The 17,642-nt window shown below is 38.2% G+C and overlaps 1 pseudogene; it reads right to left on the bottom strand.

Moving 5' to 3' along the window:
• Positions 1-10,526: 10,526 nt before the first annotated feature.
• LOC147440188 (uncharacterized) lies at positions 10,527-16,082 on the bottom strand (annotated as a pseudogene).
• Between the last annotated feature and the right edge of the window lie 1,560 nt (positions 16,083-17,642).

Below are 17,642 nucleotides of genomic sequence, written 5' to 3'. Positions count from 1 at the left end.
TAAAAGGGCTTAAGCTTCAGACCTTGAAGGCCTTTTTCTCATAAGCTATTCATGGGAAGCTCTACTACAATTTAAACTGTGAATATAATGTAGTTGAGCGTAGGGCTTGAAGTCTAGGTGCATGCCCAAAAGTTGTGGGCGCATGTATGGGAGCGGCCTCCAATGAATTTGAAGCCCAATTAAGTTAGAGCTTGGTGATTTGCGTGAGGTCTGCGGAGGGTTTGTCCATGTGCCCACACTAAATGTATTGTGTGTGGATGCCCTTGAACACACAACCCTGTCCACCAAACTCATCAAGAGCATAAAAATGCTCATATAGCACTCAAATGGATTCCAATTTGAGAGGTCAATAGCTCGTTTGAAAGCTCTAGTTGTTGGGTTTCACCACACATAAGTGTCAAGGAAAAATTATTCCATACATTGGAGTAATTGTGTGCAAGAATTGATGCAAAATGAAATGGGAATGCAAGAACTTAAACACACATGCATCTAAAGACAAAACCTTTGCTAATTAGTCCTATAATAAGTTACAAGAGTAGTGGCTCAAGGGTTCAAGCCCAAGAACTTGCTCAAGCAACCTAATGGAGTACTAATAGAGCATGGTCATGCAAAGAGATAAATTAAGAATCTTATTAATTAGAGATTAGGAGATGTTAAGTTGATTATGAATTTGAAACCATATGTTAAGATTAGGGTCGATAAAAGAGAGTTTCATTCATACTAATCACAACACAAATTGTTCAATGGAAATTGACTAGAGTGTAGACAAAAAATGAACTTGAAATGAGTGCAAAAGAGGTGCTTATATAACACTAGAGAGGTAGCATGTGCTTACCTCATGGATTGTTGGGAGAAAGGGGAGACTGGTTGCTTGGACAATTCAACAATTCATCACAGACTTCACCATCAACATGTCACCTTCTCTCCCAAATCCAAGTACACACACACCTAGACTAGACAACACACACACACACACACACACACACACACACACACACACACACACACACACACACACACACACACACACATCAAGAGAATAGATTGACAAAGTGTAAGAGAGTATAAGAGATTGTAAGAGAGATGTAGACACAATCAAGGAGTACACAAAATAACACAACATAGCATAAGAGAGAGGGAAGGTAAATTGAGAGCATCTACACAAGAAACTCCTAAAATCCTAGCCCCAAACTCTACGGCACCCCTCTTGTGGAGTTTGGTATTTAATTTATTATTTGAGCTTTGGGTGCCAAAATTGGAGTCCTCTCTTTTACAACTAGTCCGCTTTAGTACTTGAGTGGAGCACATCACTTATTGCATGTCTCCTAAGGGCGAGTTCTCACTAGAGCTATTTACAACAGCCATAGTGGCTTATTGAATTAAAAGTCTAAAATACTGTGCAAAGGTAAAATGATCCAGAGGATTATTATTTACTAGCACCTCCTTTTCAACTCCCAGAATTACAATCTACAAATCATCATCCACTCACCATTAGTAAAATCAAATAGATAGCATATAATTACTCATTAAGCCAGCTATCCCAATTGCAATTAACCACATACAATAGGAGAATGCCCAGTCTCCTAACATCCTTCCCACTAGGGATAACAATTGTCCTCAGTTGCTCAATAGAGAATCAATTAGACCGTGAGTGATGGAAAGTGTGGAGAAGGTCTGGGAAGTTGCGAAAAAACTTTTTAGGCATCCATTTAGTTTCCTCTTTAAGGGTGGCCTTTGAAAGTCAAAATATAGCGGTTATAAACCATGCCATTGCGTGTGGTGGTGGTCTCATGATCAACTATTTGTGCAGGGATGAATGTGCCAATGTGAAGGTAAGTCTAAAAGAAATGAAACATCATTGATCACATTAGAAATTTTGAATGGACTGTAAAAATGAGGAGCAAGTTTAACAAAGACTTTAGTATCAAAACTTTTGATCCTTTGTTCTTCAATGAGAAGCATAGCATAATCACCTTCCTTAAATTGGTGTGCCTTGCAGTCCTTGTTAACATGCTTAGTGTAAAGTTATCGTGAGTGTTTAATGGCAAAATGCACACTTGCATAAACATCCCTAAAATTAGCAGTAAAATCATCAGCGGCGGCAGGCACAACATTAGAAAGACATGAAGCAGAAGTAGGTAGAGAATGACCATACACAATTTTAAATGGAGATTTACCTATGTCTGTGTGAGTGGTGTTGTTATATGCAAACTGTAGAATATGTAGTAATCATCTTATTTCTTGGGTTGAAAAGAAACATAAACTTTTAGCAAGTCAATGATAGTGCAATTAGTGAATTCGCTCTGACCATTAGACTTAGGATGGAATGCAGAAGTAAATGCAACTATAGTTCCAAGATTTTCAAAAATAGTAGTCCAAAAAGCACTACAAAATATTGAATCTCAATAAGATATTATGACTTTAGGTAGACCATGATGTGAAAAGGGTGTTTTAAGAAATAGAAGTGTAGCTTGATGTGCTGTGAGTGTTTTCTTACAAGGAACAAAGTATGCTTGTTTAGAAAAACGATCAATTACGGTCCAAATCATATCATGCTTATGAACAATGACTGGAAAACCAGTAACAAAATCCATTGAAATATGTTTCCAAGGTTTTTTAAGAATAGGGAGAGGGTGTAAAAGTCCCAATTTTTTACATGTTGCTGCTTTGATCTTTTGACAAATTAAACAATTTGAAACATACTGTTTAACATCAGTTTATAGCAGGCCAATAGAAATCAAAACATAAGTTTTGAAAAGTAGCACCATATCCTCTATGTCCAACATAGAATGGTTTGTGCAACTCTTCAATGATCAATGTATGAAAAGGTTTAGTTACACACAATTTCTGTTTGAAATAAAGAAAGTTTTCTTGAATAGTGTATTCCAAAAATGTGTGCAGGTTTTGAAATCATCATCTTGTGCATAAGTGTTAGGCATTGAATCAAATGAAGTACCCGTAATGGTAGATAGATTATTAAGAGAGGGTCTTTGACTCAAAGCATCAACTATACAACATTTTCCTTATCGGGTTGGTATTGAATGTTGGGTTGAAAACTTTGAATGAAGGTAGCCCACTTGATATGCCTATCATTTATTAAGGGTTGAGACAATAAGTACTTGATACTTTGTTGATCAGTTTTGATGATTAAATAAACACCCATTAACTAGTGTTTCCAAAATTTTTGAGGCATGTACAACAACAGTCAACTCTTTGTCATATGTACTAGATTTTTCTTCAGACGGTTTAATTTTACGACTTTCAAATGAGAGTGGATGGTTATCTTGCATAAGAAATGCATCGATACCTTTTCCACTAGCATCAATGACTACAACAAAGAATGGTCTATCAAAATTAGGTAATTGCAGTACCGGTGTATTTTTCAAGACATCCTTGAGTGCATTGAAGGAAATTTCTTGCAAATCAGACCATGCATAAGGAGAAATTTTCTTTAACAAGATAGTGAGGTAATGAGATTTGTAAGCAAAGCTACATACAAACTTTCTGTAATAAATGCATTAAAGAATAAAAGAATGAAGTTGATGCAAATTTTTGGGCTAGGCCATGACTAAATAGCTTCAATTTTCTTGGGGTCTACATGTAGTCCCTTGCTCGATACAATGTGTTCCAAATATTTAATCTCAGATTGGAAAAATGAACTCTTTTCAGGATTCAAATACAAGTGGTTGTGTGCAAGCAGATCAAATACACATGTTAAGTGCTCTTTATGCTCTTGTTTCAATTTACTAAATACAAGAATATCATCAAAGAATACAATCACAAAATCTTGATGGTCAATGAAAATTCTGTTCATCATGCGTGTGAATGTGGCTGATGCATTTGTTAGACCAAATGGCATGAGAAGAAGTTCATTATGTCTCGTTTGTGTTTTGAAAGCAATTTTGTAGATATCTTGGTCAAACATTTTGGCTTGATGATACCTTGATTTGAGGTCAATTTTGCTAAAGATGTTTGCCCCTTTTAGTTTGTCTAATAGATCATCCACTCTAGGAATACGGAACCTATTCTTGATGGTGATCTTGTTTAAAGCCCTATAGTCAATACACGTACAAAAAGGTTCATTTTTCTTCGTAATAAGAAGTACTAGAGCTCCATATGGTGAACTACTAGGTCTTATAAGTCCGCAATCAAGCGAATCAGTGATTTGAGTTTGTATCTCCCTGTGTGTAGTTGGATTTACACGGTAAGGTGCTCTACAAGGAGATTCACTACCCGGTGTAATATCTAAATGGTGGGCCCATAACCCACAGGTCCTAGGATCAAAGCCTAGCTTTCAAAAATTATCCTTTTGACGATGCTAGATGGATGCAAGGAATACAACTTAAGGATAGTATGAACCTTGTCAATGCTTACAATTCTACATTAGAGTAAGCAAATGTACATGTTTCTTTTAAATGACCAATGTTGTTTAATTCTCTTTTTATTGCGCACAAATTTAAATAGTATGCATGCTTAGAATCATGTTTGTGATGATGATATTTCTCAAACACCAAGTATAATTTGTCACGCTACATAGGGAGAATGAAATGGACTAAAGAGTAGACATACTTGCGGTAGCTACGTCTCCCAAGCACCAAATGGAGTAGTCATCCATCTTAGAATGATGTCATAGGGTAAAACGGGATCCTCTACCCCTGAAGTAACATTGCTAATGACTAAGGCTTTATCTCTTCTACTTCATAATCGCGGATGACTATGATTTCAAGAGAGAGGCAATGTCATAAAATCTAATATCTAACCAACCCAAATGATTTTCTCATATTAAACTGATCATTTAATGTGGGAGAATAAACAAGAACAAGGGTTAGAATATAGACATGTGCTTATGGATCTATCTCAATACGGGGCCAAGTTAAAGGATCCGAATGAGAGATGGTCTCTCAAAGAGCAATGCTAGCTAATGGAGATTAAAGACCTTAGGGTTAGATTCATTAAAGACCTCCAAATGTTAGTGTTAAATTACTTTGACCTTAGGAAAGCTAGGGTTGTGCTTGAGGTGGGAACCCGGCCCAAGATTGAGGTGCTTGTCGTGCTTGCTGACTAAGGTTCTTGAGGTGCTTGTCGTGCTTGCTGACTAAGGTGCTTGAGGTGCTTGTCATGCTCTCTAACTAAGGTGCTTGAGGTGCTTGTCGTGCTTGCACACTAAGGTGCTTGAGGTGCTTTTCGTGCTTGCACACTAAGGTGCTTGAGATGCTTAATGACTAAGGTGCTCCATTGCCTAAAGACTATTGGTTGGCCTCTCAAGGGGTCCAATGATAATTTAGCTGATTTAATTAATTGTGTATGCATTTATCAAGCCCTCTCTCTCAAAGGGGAAAGGGGGACACTTGTTCCAAGGCTAGCATGCTTGCTTGATATGCACTCTGCATGTGATTGGCTAGGCTTGAAGTGTCCAATGAGCTTCCATCATGAGCTAGAAGAGGGGGTCGACCAAGGAAGCTGGGGGACTTGCTTGCAGGTATACTCCCCCCCCCCAACACACACACACACACACACACACACACACACACACACACACACACACACACACACACACACACACACACACACACACACACACACATTGAGTGAGGCGCAAAGTGCAAGAGCTCCATCTCCTTCTCCAAGCTTGTTGAGAAGTTTAGAGCGTACACCAACACTCTTGGCTATGGGAATGCAGATCAAACCAAGAGCCATGCTCCAATTCTTAAGCTTTCCATCTTCTCCATCTTTATTACTATGCTAAGCAAGAAGAGTGATGATAAGTGAGGAACTATTTCTTTCTCCTATGAATGTTTCTTTTTCCTCTTTCCTATCCTCATTCCCCGCTAACTCTCTCCACATTTGAAGGTGTTTGAGGCCTTGGGACTCAGACCGGGGATGGTTAATGCTTTTTCAAAGATTATGTTATGCTTGTGATGCATGAAGCTTTCCATCTTCATTGCATCACCTAGGTCACAAGGAACACAAAGATTGTATTGTACCAAGTCTCTCTTGATGGGAGAATCTATAATACAAAAGCCTATTGGAGGGGCGATCGGCTCCACATAAATCCGGTCCTCAACTGTTTTCAAGCTCTCTAAAATCTCTCTCTTGCAAAAGTATTGTTCATGCCAAGTTGATTAAATATTATGGTTATGTTGCTACTTTACCCTCTATGTTCTCAAAACAGTCTCACAAAAATGATCACTTTAATTCTCTTAATTCTACTACTCTCAAAGTTCATAAGACATTTCCATTACAGTATGAAAGATTGGTATAGCTCCTAAAAGCATCTATAGGAATCCATCAATGTAGTTGTTGGGAATAATGCAAAATGTCTAGCAGAAGGGTCTATAACAATTTCTTTTTTAGCAACTATAAGTGAAACTAAATCTCTTATGTGTGTGCCACAAATCAAGAAGAGTCTACTCTTGATTGTTGTAATCATTGATCGTTGTCTGGAAGTTCATTTTAAGAAAAATGATGCAAAAATCTTGGATTCTCAAGGCATCCTAAGTATTGTTATGCTAAAAGAGATGCAGAGATCTCGGACGGCTGCACACATGCCTCAAATCTAATTTACGAATGAATTATGCTAGGCTTGCATGATGTGAAAGAAACAAAGGAAGGCATTTCCATGAGAGAGTAATAGCCAAGCACAATCTTCTCTAGGGTTGCTACATGCAGATCTCTATGGTAAAATGTCTACTACTTTGGGTGGATCTTTCTATTCTTTGTTGTAAGTCACCTTACTACTACTGCACTTACACATTACAATAGAATGGACGTGTGGAAGTTTCAATTGGACTATGGTAGAGATGGAAAGATGCATGCTCAAAGCCAAGGATATGCACGTTTCCTTTGGGTCAAAGTAATGAATACAACAATTTATAGTTTCAATCAATGCTACACAAAGGCTTTGAAAAAAAAAAACCCTCAAGAAGTCTATTTTGGTAAGAAACCTTCAGTCTTGCATTTCAAAACTTTTGGTTGTTTCTATTGTGCACAACATGTTCTTCATTCCAAAGGAACAAAGCTAGAAGCCAAAAGCAAGAAGTGTGTCTTTCTAAGATATAGTGAAGATTCTGAGTTATACAGACTCCATGATCCAAAGGCCAAGAAGATAGTGACTATTCGCTATGTGGTATTTGAAGAAGGGCCACATTTGGTTGAGAAAACAGGTTCGTCCTCTTAATCATCAACAAATGAAGAAATAACCTAACTTGTGCTAGATCAAAGTCATGTAAAAATCAAGGAGGAGGAGTTGTCTGATATCAAGTCAAACAAAACCAACCAACCTATTGTAGCATCGTAGGAGAAGCACCTACCAAAGTGGTCTCAATAGCTCTTTGATGATCAAAATCCTCTTGTTCACAATCCTTGTGAAGAAGAAGATGGTTTTTGAAGGTCAAAGAGAATGGAGGAGCAAAAATGAGCCTTCAAATACGTTGTGAACATGACTCTAATGATTGAAATTGTGGGCTCTATAAAGGAGCCAACCTCCATAACAGAAACCATGGCTAATCTAAAGTGAAAAGAAGGAATGCAATCAAAGTATGACAACATAACAAAGAAGAACACCTGGAAAATAATGAATTCACCACCAAAGAAGAAGGTCATTGGCACCAAATGGGTTTACAAAGTCAATCACAAAGCCGATGGCTCATTGAAAAAGTTCAAAGCAAGATTAGTATCACAAGGTTTTCACAAATTGAAGGGTTTGGCATGAGCAAAAACTTTGCTCCCATAACTTGAATGATCACTATATGCCTTGTACTTGCTCTTACTGCTATGTTGTTTTTTGAATTGATGTAGTATCAGCTTTTTTGAATGAAATTCTCAAGGAGGAGATTTATGTAGAGCAACCACTAGGATTTGAGGCACCCAAAGAAAAGGTTTGCAGGTTGAAAAAGGATTTATATTCCCTAAAGCAATCCACCAAGAGCATGGTATGGCAAGATAGATAGGTTTTTTTAAAATCTTGTCTTTAAAAGGAATGCTTTTGATGCAAATTTGTATGCATAAAGAGAGAACAAAAAGCAAGTCATTGTGTATCTTGTATATAGATGACTTAATTATCACCAGTGATCATGAAGATCTGCAACAAACTCAAATAAGTTTGAAATCTGAATTTGAATTGATAGATTTGGGACTTTTAGATTATTGCTTAGGGGTTGAAGTTTAGTGATTCACAAAGGGCATCTTCATCTCTCAACAAAAGTATGCAACAAAAATTCTAAAGGCGTTTGGTATAATGGAGTGTAAACCTATGAGCCCTCCAATGGAGGTGAATGTGAAACTCTCAATAGAGTATTCTTCTCCCTTAGTCAACATCAAGAAATACATGAAGCTTGTGCGAAGTTTAATTCTCTTGTGTAATACTAGAACAAACATTTATTTTACACTTGGTGTTTTGAGCAGGTCTTCCAACCAATATAGGAAATCTCCTTGGAAGGTGGGCATGCATGTTTAAAAGTATATATAAGGTAGAGATTATGATTCTAGAAAGTCAAAATTTGGATTTTGTTTCTCACTTGGTTTTGGAGTGTTTTTTTGGATTAGAAAGAAGCAACCAACCATCATTCTTTCTTTAACAAAAATGGAGTATAAAGCCACGTGTTTTGCAGCTTATGAAGCAGTTTGACTCAGAAGAGTTCTCATGGACTTATGTTTTCCTGTTGATTGAGCAACAACACCTAAATGTGACAACCAAAGTTGTATGGTGATTGCCAAGAATCCCGTCTTCCATGCACACACAAAGCATATCGAGGTTCAATATCATCATGTTTGAGAGCATATTGAGGATGAGATTGTGGAGCTAGAGTATTGTCCTACTGAAGAAAATTGTGCATATATCATCACCAAAGCTCTTGGATACGACCAACTACTTCAACACCTTCATCTACTCAAAGTTGGCACACAGGCAACATAAAGCATCTTTGGGTGTTCATTGAGGGGGGTGTTAGTATAGCTCCAATGCCCACCTATCATTTGTGCCCACCATCATGTATGTTGCACAGTTTCTAAGGCCTCCATATGAGGAGAAGCCAAATATACACATATGTTTGGTGGATTCTAGGTTTCATGTTGATGATGCCTTTTTGTTCTACATTTCTTACAACTTTATCCCTACTTTATCATGCCAAAATTGGTATTCACGGTACCTTGTGGCTTAGGAATGCTGAACTCTACCTACAATTGGTGATTCATCAAATGAGTGCCTGCAACCATCACAAGATATGGCTATAAACAACTCATAGGGAGTCATAAATCAATATGAGAAACATTCTGAGAGACTTACATCAATGTGAAGAGTCTTCACTTGATGTAGCAATGCTCAAAATTCAAATTCAGTACCGTATGAGGGAGAAAATAAGTACCAGTAAATACAAAGTGATGACTCAAGGCTAGAAAAAATAAGTACCAGTAAATACAATAATTACCAAATGGAATCTTTTAGCCCAAACTTATTGGCAATGGCTCATGTATACATTTGGAATTTAAAAAATTACAAGTCAAGATGACAAACTTAAGTGGGTGATATTATATAATAATGGAAAAATTACAAAAGAGTTCCACATGGTCTTTAGGTGGCAGCATGTGTTAGCTTGGTAGCTAACACCATCACACTACTACTACACAATATCTATTAGCTTGGACACTACTCAACTTCTTTCAAATCTTGAATATGAACTTCTCACAAAAGATAAACCTTTGGTTGAGCATAGGGGTCTTGTTAGCAAAAAACATGTCTTGTGTAGGTACTACCATCCGTGAGCAACTATTGATATAAAAGACATACTTTTATACTTGGATCTCATCCTCTTTGAACTTCTCCATGACCCAAAGCTGTGGATCAAACATGTATCTATCGAATATTCAAATTTGGTGTTTAGGCTAGGCATAAACATATAATTCCCATGCTATGTAGGAGTTTGTGACAAGGCTAGTATCTTATCCCCCTTGATGTTCGAACCACTTTGACTCCCCAAAAGACATTGAACTCAATAGCATAGTTGAGAAAGATGTTCCTTGTGAAATTACTTGTAGTTCATCTAGATGGTTAAGGAGATACATCTAAACACAAGAGAAAGAGAGAGATGAATTAGTAAATAAGAATCTTAAAATTGAGTCTCGGCTTTTTATTCACGAAGAAAATATATTTTGAAAAAGGTCTCATCATCATGACATAGAGCTAATTCTTTAAATTTTTCTTTTTGTCCTCATGTGTGGGAAATCTCTCAAACCTTTCATACGACACTTCGGTCTATAGTTTTTTCTAGTCTTTCCTTTTCTACAATGGCTACAAGTGCCTCAAATTTCTTAGCAACTTTAGAAATCTTAAGTATTCCAGTGTTCAAGTCCAAGTAGTAATACATATCTCCTAAATCCAACCACATCCTAAGTTGAAACAGCCTTAGGTTTGCAAACTAATCATTTGCGCTATCATCAACATAGATTAAGAACTCACAAAAAGGTTCTTATGTCAATGACCTTCCAATAAGTCTCAATTCTTGGTAATTAGAAGACCTCGGTTGCGATTTCTAGATAGAAAAGTTCTCTTGTATCCCTTGGTAATCATGTTGCTTAAACACTATCACTAAAACCTTGTTTTCCTTGCTAAAGGACTCAAAATTCACCTTAGGGTCCATCAATAACTACAAAACAAAAAATCAAAGGTCTTTAATACAATTGTCTAATAATCCAATCAAGTTTACTGTAGCTCAACCAATTAGAGCTTGCACAAGTAGACCACTCAATCTTATTCATATTTCAAACAAGTATCATCATCAATCAATGTTTATCTCCAAATTTCATGAATATAGTATTCTTTTCCAAACAACATTCATGAATGCATGTATAATGCATTACTAACTTGACTAGTATCATTTTTTAGACTATCCCCTCAGCCTTAGGCTCTGATATCTAATGAGAGATCCCCTCCTAGGGGTTATGCGAGAAATATACAATTTAAATTTTCCATGGACTATGCGATGTATGTGAGCCTAATCTTGTATCAAAGTTGTCATGACAAACATAGCACATGAGTCCAACCATAATATAGCAGTTCAAAATCAGACTGCACAGGATCTCTACCTTATATATCTAGCATAATCCATCAAAGTCATATCACAATTTAAATTCAAACCATAAACCATAATCAAAATCCCATCACATGGGTAAGCACTTCAGAGTCAACCCCACTCTAGGTGATGCTCAATCATCTTACAACCACTTTAGTACATAACGTGGTTGCAAAATTTTGGCAGCATAAACCATATTCAACAATGAAACCAACTCTCACACTTAAATCTTTGATTGTACTTGCTTTTGGCAACCCCTCCAAAACACATTATCCTTAAAGGTGAAAATTTTATGCCTAAAAGAATCCAACCAACGAATAAAAATCATCCCAAATCAAAAATCCTGAAGCTTTTATCCATATGCAAATGATGCACCACAACAACCACACATCACTCTTCTGTCACATATAGCTAGTTTTGACATAGAAGGATGGAAAGTAGTACACACATGCACATAAGGCATCCACATCTATCCTTTGAGGTTTCATGCATCATATAAAATCATCTTATAACCCTAATCATGACATTGCGGATATGCCATAACTTGACACTTAGGTATAACTTTTTTTTTCCCTATTGGATGCACATACGACATACAAGAGAGTGTGTTTGACCTCAAGCCGTGTAATATATACTATCGCCATACCACATCACTTCACCGATATGAAGACTCATGCTATCAACCCTATTAAGAAAGAAAGCTGTTTATGCAAAACAACCCATACAATTTGGCTTGGATAGCCATACATCAACTCTCATGAGTTTATGGACATTACAAAATTGGAATAAAATCCCCAAATAAACCATAAATAATTTATGAGAACTTCACATCAAACCCATAGCTCCATATGGTACCCCTCCTTGGTAGCCACCCCTACACATATACATAAATTCATAGCACAATCAATTAATAACTCACATCCATGACGTGATAATAAGGATCTAAATACATGTATCAACATGATTAATCAAGTTCTTAACTTGGATAAGTGGATTTACCCATTGTTGAATGCATATGGTAGTCCCCCCAAGGAGAGCCTAGGGTCCAAAAATTTGGTTGTGCAAAAAACAACAAGCAAAAACAATTTGGTTCCCTAACTCTTAACGCAAAATTTTAACATGACTCATACGAGAGAAAGAACTCTAAACGAAGTATCTCGTGAGAACCTCATCATGTCCTCATGGATGAAATCATACACATCATCCTCATGTGTATGTGGCTGGAGATGTGAGCTATTAGCTGCCTCAACTAGTATTTGTTGATGATCCACTTGCTTTGGTGGCCAACTAACAGGGTCTGTGCTATCCAATCTACCTGCCTTCTCCAATACCCGAATATTAGCATTAACAAATTCCAACCTATTAAGCTCGGGAGTATTGAGCCTATGAAAAATTCAAAACACACAAGTTAGGCAAAACGCATAGACTGGTCATTGTTGTGAACCATAGAGCGTATGAGCAAAGCTAAATTCTCATGTCGAAGCTCACCTATTTTGATCTTTTGTGTGTATGTCCCTTATTATGCTCCATAGCCTCTCCGCACCGGATGAGCTTACCTCTTGGAAGAGGACTTGTAAAGCCAAAGACTGCAACATGTATGTGAGACATGAAATTGGAAGTGCTTGGTTTTCAACGTCTTTGGCAATTGCACGAGAAAAATTTCCCATACCACCTATATGTATAATTTCTCCCAAGAATCAAGACACAATTTACAAACTCCAAAGACTTTAAAATATGCTTTTTTATGATTGTGCTTTGAAGCCTAATACCTATAGACTTTAGAGATCTTTACCTCTATACTCCAAAAGATCCTCTTCTAGTCAATCTTGCGCATGACCGTTGTCTAGATAGATTCTCTCCACATATTCATTCCATCCAATCAAGAGCACGTGATTGGATCTTTGAGCCTCATTTCTCCAAGCACGATGTAATATGTGGGATACACAATGTATAGGACGGCAAAACCAATCCCATCTTACATCAAATATTTGAAGCATGATGCTTACCCTACACGTCACAAGTTCACATAATCAGATGTGAACTACGATATGTATAATTTCATAAGGGTTAAGACTTGAAATAAAGATAAATATTTCAAAAACCTTACCTATCTGAGCTCAATGACATGCATTCATGTATGGTTATCCTCAACTTTGTCATGAACTCATAGAGGAGACTGAGGGTGGATCCCTCACTATCACACAAGCGTAAAACACTAACAGTTAGTTGGAGAGTAGCTTGAAGGCCATCAATCTCCCTCCAAAATGTGTTCTTACAAGTCACTGCATCAAGGATCACCACATCAGTAGGAGTGGTAGATTTTGGCCAGTTTAACGACCTTTTAACTTTGTCATGAACTTGTAGAGGAGACCGAGGGTGGATCCCTCACTATCACACAAGCATAAAACACTAACAATTAGTTGGAGAGCAGATTGAAGTTCATCAATCTCCCTCCAAAATGTGTTGTTGCAAATCACCGCATCAAGGATCACCACATCAGTAGGAGTGGTAGATTTTGGCCAGTTTAACCACCTTTCATCTACCACCATACAACACAAGTCATCTTTGCATTTCATCAAGCTGTACATAAAACAATGAATATTTGAGCTTCACATTCAAGTCTTAAAATGGGAGATTCAAAGAATAGGAAACCTTTGAGAAGCTCACCGGCACAAGATAAGAAAGATGTAGCACAAGAAAGTTTTGCCAGCTTCTTGAGAGCCTATTTGCAATGGGCAGTGAACAACCCTAGAGCAAATGATTTTTGATGAATAAAGTTGATAAGCTGTAGAGTTTTATCAACTAGTGTAATCACCCATGGTAGTGCACCAATATCTTCCATTATAAGATCAATGGAGTGTTAGGAAATAAGACGTAGCTAAATAGATAATTGAGTAGATTACTTAATGGAGAGAGACAGATTTATATACACGAGATGATAGAGTAGAGAGAGAGAGAGAGAGAGAGAGAGAGAGAGAGAGAGAGAGAGAGAGAGAGAGAGAGAGAGAGAGAGAGAGAGTACACACGATATACGTGGTTCACCCAATGTGGGCTACGTCCACGGAAAAGCAGCCACTCAATGGCTTTAGTACTTCAAAACAAGAAGTAGTTTACAAAGGGATTATACCCTTAATGGAGCTCCCGCCTTGCTTCACTCTCACCACCTCACACTCACCTTGTTGCATCAACTTCACACTATCAAATGTGTGTAGAAATGGCCTCCTTTTATAGGCCAAAAGGGCTGCCCTCTCTTATGAGAGACACCCATGTGTAACCACCCTTGTGCGAATAAGTCCAAATCGGACCCTCCAATCCGCCCATGTGTGGCCTCCCTTGAGAAGACAAGTCCGCTTTTGAATTCGGCCACCGGCCATTGAATTCGGCCACCGGCCACCGACCATTGACTTTCGACTACCGGCCACCGGCCACCGGCCATTGACTTCCGACCACCGGCCATCGGCCATTGACTACCGGCCAATGGCCAACCGACCGGTTGTTTTCCGACCACTTTCCGGCCGCCGTCCGGCCATAATATTCCGGCGAAAAAGAATATTTCGGCAAAAAAAAAGTCTCGAGGGCCTCCGCCCCCGAGGCCTTTAAAGTTGCCCCTGATTCTTGTCCGTGAAAATTTTGGTTTTCGGTGAGTGATTTTCCTTCACGCACGATGGCTTCTCCTCATAATGGGGGCCTTACAAATGTGCGCTTTTACCAGAGAAAATTACAAGGGTAAATCAGGCTCCATACTTAACATGGAGTGTGTTGCACACGGACTCCATACTGTGTGTGGTATGCCGTTTCAACCATTTCGCCCATAAGATTGCAATTGCTTGCATTGTTCGTTACCATTTTCTTTACATGTTGTGGCCCAACCTCCTCGATAACATCTCAAATGTGTTGAAAAATAAGCTCTCCTACACATTTGGGTTCATATTTTGTAACTTGTAAGAACACTTCACTTTAAATTATGATGCTCTAGGCTTTTATTTACGAGTGACAAGAAATAAAAATAAGAAACATACCAGTAATGCGTATGCCAACTCCTGACACATCAATGGCTCAAAAATGTTGTATCGGTACAACTAGAGACAAGGATGTTGAGTAAGTGATGCTTTTGCACATCTTTCAATTGCTCATGTACCATGTCTGCTTGATGTGTCAATCTACTAGTGCAAAGTGTCTCAATTATGATAGGAGTAATTGGCGCTTCCGTAGCTACAGCGGTCGAGACAACATTCACAAAACTTTCTTAGGCCCCTATGCATGTAGCATGGAATGCAATGTTGCATTGGTAACAAAAATGCTCTTAGGAAATCTCCGCCGCCTTCTTCAAGCTTGGAGCCCAAACATCATGCAATGTAGAAGAGCATGCTGATGTGAAAGCCCTCTTCTTATACATACCTACTCCAAATTGTCCCACTATGGGCTAGGAAGGAGATGCTTATGTGGCGCTAATAGAAGGAGCATCATGCTAGTATCCACGTCTTGAGTGCTAGGTTTTGTAGCATCTCCTACATTGATATCCTCCACACTAGCAATAACATCTGGAGCACGATGGGTGGGAGGGATATTTGGAATCGAGGCTTGTGGAGAACTAGATGTGGTAGGGATATTTGGAGTCGAGGCTTGTGGAGTAATAGAAGTAGCAGCCGCCACCAGCAAGGAATGGTGAGGAGCAGCAAATTCACCTTTTTCATCTTGGAATTTCTTTAAGAGGGCCTCTTCATCTATTGGGGGTTCAAGAGAGGGCATGACAATACTAATGTACTTTGCTTGCTCACCCCACAAAGCAAGCCATAAATTTTCGGAGACAAATTTTCACGCATCTCATCCTTTGCTTCCAATCCAAGCGCAATGGGATTTCAAGCGGGTCACACCTCCTATAAGCACATCCCAACAAAGCTTACATACAACCTTGTGAGAGCTAGATTTATGATATTTGGAAATGAAAATTGTAGACTCCCATGGATCCCTCTCAATTATTGGCTGCTTGCAATGTGAAGATTCTCCTCTCACCATGATTGAAGATTCTTAGCCATGCGAATCATGATACATGTAACACATGTGAGAAATTTTCATGTATGATGTGTTACTGTGCATTGTGTGCAGTGTACACTATACACACATGTGAAATCATACATGTGATCAACAAAATTGCAAATTAGCAATGCCAGTGTAATCATTAATGGTCAATTTTGAATTTTCAAACCATTTATTTCAAGAATCAAAGTAAATGGTTGCAATTCTTTCTCTCTCTCTCTCTCTCTCTCTCTCTCTCTCTCTCTCTCTCTCTCTCTCTCTCTCTCTCTCTCTCTCTCTCTCTCTCTCTTATCTCTCCTAATCAAGACTCAACCATGCATCGGCAATATTAAGATCTTGGCAAGGGGTCACGCTCGTCACATCGATGATGGATAATGTTAATGTTAGCCCCCCAAAATTTTTAGGCGTTTCACCTGCATGCTGAAATGTTTGAGGTGTTTCTCACATTTCATGTTTCACCCTGGCCAAAACGTGTTTCACAGTTTTGCTACCTACGTACAAGAAAGATTGTTATGGAGATGATGATGGAGAGCTTGCACCACCTCCGTATAATAAAGGTGTAGAGTTTCGTAGCATTTGTATGTATCTGTCTATGCTCGGTTGTGTGCACCATAGCTTCTTATTTAAGAGATTTGGAAAGCAGAGTGAAGGCCAAGAAAAAAATTGGGTGCTTTGTTTTTTAACCAAAAGCAGCGCTAAATCTGTGAAAAAACTCCCCTCTTTGTTAAAGCAAGGATTTGCTTTCAATAGTCAAATCTTGCCTCCATCATCCAATTTTCTAATGAAAATTACTCAATGAAAAAGGAACCTTGGCAACTAATGCGAATGTAGGTGAACTAAACCATATTATCATGCCCTGGCATAACCATCATGCTCACTGTATCACACAGGCGTGTTTACAATGCCACGTTTCTTTAAAAATAATCCCCATAAAAACTAGTTTCAATCCCATTCCTCCGCACTACGTCCATTCAACACATATATGGTGACTACAAATAATGTTTTTAGGGTTAGAAAATATTAAAAAGCATGTTGCTTTTTGGAAGCACCAAAAGCATTAGGAGAAAGTTGGACTCACTTTTGGGCCTTTCAGTTCTAGAGAGAGATTGCCGCTCGACCAAAGAGGAAGAGGCTAATGTTATGTTGAAAATCGACATTTTGGAGCCAAGCTCTTTCAGAAAAAAGGGAGAAAATATTATTTTTGTTCAAATTGCACAATTTCACGCTTTCAAAGCATAAATACCATAAGTCGTACTAACTCTGTACCGAGGAATTTCAGAACTTTCATTGAAGACTCTATCTACTATCTATGTTCCTGCCCAAATATGACTTTGAGTAGCTCTAATTCCCTCTCAAAAATTCTTCCCTTTTTCATATTTGCGCTAACCTTTTTTGTGTATTCTAGTGAACACCATGACTACTTCTCGAAGGCCTAGCACTACCATTGACTCTGTTAGCATTTTTAACAGTTATACTATAGATGATCAAGCATGCATACCATCTCGAATAACTATCGGAAGTTGGGTTGTACTGCAAACT

Source organism: Adiantum capillus-veneris, chromosome 15, assembly GCF_014529385.1.
Source record: "Adiantum capillus-veneris isolate H3 chromosome 15, ASM1452938v2, whole genome shotgun sequence".
Lineage (NCBI taxonomy): Eukaryota > Viridiplantae > Streptophyta > Polypodiopsida > Polypodiales > Pteridaceae > Adiantum > Adiantum capillus-veneris.
Note: the sequence above shows the minus strand (reverse complement) of the source record. Positions and strands in the feature narration are given on the sequence as shown.